Source organism: Phalaenopsis equestris, unplaced genomic scaffold (genome assembly GCF_001263595.1).
Source record: "Phalaenopsis equestris unplaced genomic scaffold, ASM126359v1 Scaffold000364, whole genome shotgun sequence".
NCBI classification, from domain to species: Eukaryota; Viridiplantae; Streptophyta; class Magnoliopsida; order Asparagales; family Orchidaceae; genus Phalaenopsis; species Phalaenopsis equestris.
In genome coordinates, this window is record NW_018164806.1 from 189,841 (window position 1) to 193,863 (window position 4,023).

The following is a 4,023-nucleotide window of genomic DNA, read 5'->3' on the forward strand; positions in this document are numbered from 1 at the left end:
TTGGAGGATGTCATCATGACTGATAGGGACATTTATGAATTCATCATTAAAAGTGTCATCCGATATTCACGTCTTGGTCTTTCCGTTTGAACACCATAGATGTGTGTCTTACTAGCACCTCCTGACGCCTATGTCAATCTTTTTATTAAGACACCGGGGAAGGAGGCCATATAGTACAAAATGTGACTCATTTATTATTTTGTTATTTTTCTCTCTTATGCATAAAAAGGAGGTTGAGAGGAGATCGACGATTCTCCCCGTGAGGATCATTATCTCTTTATCTATTTCTCTTACAAAAATCTTGTAACTCAAGGAACCTTTGAAAAACAGAACTTTTCCAGCTAACGGGAGAAAAGAGCTCAATATATTCTCTGAGATTTTCTATCAAGACTCGCACCCATCTCTCTCTCTCTCTCTCTCTCTCTCTCTCCCCCTTTCATTTTCTCTGGACAATACATGGTTCTTTTCGGGTTGTATGCACTCATGAATGATACGAGAACCTACGTCTCAAAAGGATTCAATATCCTAAAAGGTGTAGTGAGTATAGAGTTTATACATAAAATATGTAAGAATAATTTTCAACACGAAGTAAGCTCAGGCAAAACATGGATTGAACCTGAGAATTCATGTTTCGACATATTAAATATATGAATGAGTAGATGATAAAGGTTGTACATGATATAAGGGAAGCATCTAGATCATATACTCGAGCTGAATCGAGAAGACATTATAGATTATAGGGATCGATGACTCACTACTTAGATCTACAAAGGCAAGGTCCATTGAGGCAAGATTCACAGAGGTAAGAATCTCCTATGCAAGAGTTGTTGAGATTGGAGCAACCAAGCCTAGAACCAACTACGAAAATTTTATCAAGATCAAGATCAATAAAAACTATTGGCCCAATCTTCAAACAAGAAAAATTACGTTTAGACGACCTGAATTGTTCAAGAGAAAAACTATCTGTTGCAGCCTTTACCGGAGAAGAAAGAAGAAGAATAAGAAGGAGAACACCCTCTCCCAACAAGTCCGTAGACAAAGCTAGGAGAGGAAGAAAGAGACAATGCTTAGAGGAGAACACATTTTAGAGGGAAATTGTAGAATTTGAGGCACCAAGGAAGTTTAATATTCCTTTTTTGGAATCATACAGAATAATACTAATCCCACCAACCACCAAGCTTCATTCATTTTAGTTGTGTGTCTACTGCAGATAAATGATGCTTTTAAAATAACATTTATTTTTTATGATATTAGAAGAATCAACCCTACTTTGGTTCAACAACCTGTCAGAAGATGTTGTCGCCTCCTTCAAAGATTTCAAAAAGTGTTAGTGAAAAAATTTCCTCACACACATAAACAACCAAAGAACTCTCAAACCATCAGGAAAATTTGTTAGGAACTACCAAGAGCCTCAAAAGCTTCATCACCTCCAATGGAAGATGCTAGGTGTCCAAGATATCGAACTATTGCTGCTCATGTAGCTTTGGCCTAAGGACTTCATGAAGGATCGTTCTTTCATGTACTTGGCTAGTGGAAGCCAAAAAAGTTGGTGAAACTCTCGGATCTCGTGAATGGCCACATCTTCACTGAAGAGTATATCTCTCACTCAAGGAGAAGTTCCAAAGATGATCCCGCGATCAATGTCAAGATTCAACGATTCGTTTTAGAAAAAATCTTAGGGGACTTTCGACAAACATACCCTCCATGAGCGAAGCAACACCGACAAGAGACTGATTAGAAGAAAGTTATAGAGGAATTAGAAATTACATTGCAAACTCCCACCCCCCACCCCCACCCTCGTGTTCCTTCTACTAAAGGCACACCTTTGAGAGTTTTAATAGCTAAAATCATTCGGGCCATTCAGAAAAATGATTACTTTAGGAAGCTTTTTCCCATGAAGGAAAGCAAGTACACTAGTGATTCAAACATATATTGCACGTATCATCGGTATGATGATCGCAAAATGAGCATTGACATCCTTACAGTTTGATCGAAGAGCTAAGCAAGACTAGAAAATTGAAAAAAATTATGGCTCCAGAAACCCATACTCAATGATAAGGCAAGACACCCGTTAAGGGTGATAGTGATGAGCTTACTTCGATGTGGTTAATCTATGTCATCAGAATCATACCAACCATCTTTGAAAAAGAAGGACTTGAAGCTTTGTGATGGTTCAGCAAGAAGAGGGTCTACTCAGCCACTTTGCTTAAGCGCATTATACCAATCCACCCTCCTGTCATTTTTTTTGGACATTAATCTACCCATAGGTTGGAATCCTTCAACTATGTCATCATGGTTACAACTATTATTGAGAATTATCAAATCGGTAGCATCCTGATAGACGTTTGTAGCTTTTTAAGTTTCTTAATCAAATGAGCTTTTAATAAGATGGATATTTTCATTAATTGGCAGGCCCCCACCTCTGAACTGTTTTTTAAATTTATCGGATAACAAAAAGAAATGTGTGAAGTAATCACCCTTTAATCACTTGGGGAAAAGGAGAAATCCAATACATGGCGATAACTGACTTCATCACAATAGAGGTCCTAAAAATGTATAATTCCATCTTCAATAGGCCAAAGTTGAATACTTTTAAGGGGATTACATCTACCTACCAGTCCATTGCCAAATTTCTATATGGCAAATAGATCATCACCATTCAAGAGATCTAGTACAATATTGAACCTGTTTATTGAGAGCCATGTAGAATGTGCAGGAAGATCTCCTCTTGCTTACTAAAAATAAAGGCAACTGTCTTGAGGACACCAAAATCCCATAAGCAATGCCTATTTTTAAAGAATAAAAATTAAGAACCTTCTTAGTCAGTGTTGATTTCAGTAGTGATCATCGGGGCCAGTCATCACAATTCTGAGGAGTCATCGAGATTTCTTCACATGGACCTCCAGCTAGATGCATGGAGTCAACATTGACATTTCCAGTCATCATCTGAATATTAAAACACGAGCTCGTCATTTCAAGGAAAAGATGTGAGCCATAGCCAACAACTTGACTTAACCAATAAGATAGGATGTTATGAAGCTGTGGATGTTGGTTTCATACAAGAGGTGCAATATCCCGACTGGCTTGCCAACATGGTAATGGTGAAGAAATTGAATGAAAAATAAAGAATGTGTGTCAACTTCACTAATCTGAAGGTTGTTTGCCAACAATATTATTGTTCGGTCTTCATTCTCAATACTCACATCAAACTACGCTAGAACTGTGATTATTTGATTGAAGACATTCACGTGTTGCTCCAGACCAAAGTTTGTCAGCGTCTTCACACATACAACATTTGCTTTAGATAAAGTTTATTCGTTAGGGAATTGAACATAAACTCAGTTTCCAATTTCTTTCATACTTCTCATGGAGATTTCAAATTTATAATGTGATACATAATCTCATTTGCCAGACATAAACGTATGATACATGCCGCTTGTTGTTGCAATTCTTCTCAATCTTCATCTTCCATCTTATCAGGTTTCCTTGGTTTCGAAGCTTTTGAAATTCCTTGATGCTCAAACAAATCATTCACCTTTATTTGCCACAATCCGAAGTTACCAATTCTATCGTACTTCACCACTTTAAATTTTGCACCAAACATTGTCATCTCAAATTACTTCTCAAACAAACTTCTCTGTCTCGAGCCGAAGCCAAACCATCGAACCAATCTTTTCTGCGTCAAAGCACTCGTCGGTCGCCGAATCCTTCGCACAAATTGTTCTTCTTGAGCTAAAATTCTCGCCGCACAATCGTTGTAGCATTTGTCAAACGAACACACAACCGTCTGAACTCCTCTGCCTCGATAGTCAAAGCCCTCGCCGAACCGCCGATCTTCTTCGTCCTTCATGCGCTGATCTCCTTGCTTTGATACGAAAACAAAATTGGAAGAGGATTCAAGAATGCAAGAGATTTACGAGGTTCGACAATGTGCCTCAGCAGCAGAATGACAGTTTCTATTCCAGAAGTGAAAATCAGTTCCCATAGAGTTACAAATACTATATATATATATATATATATATA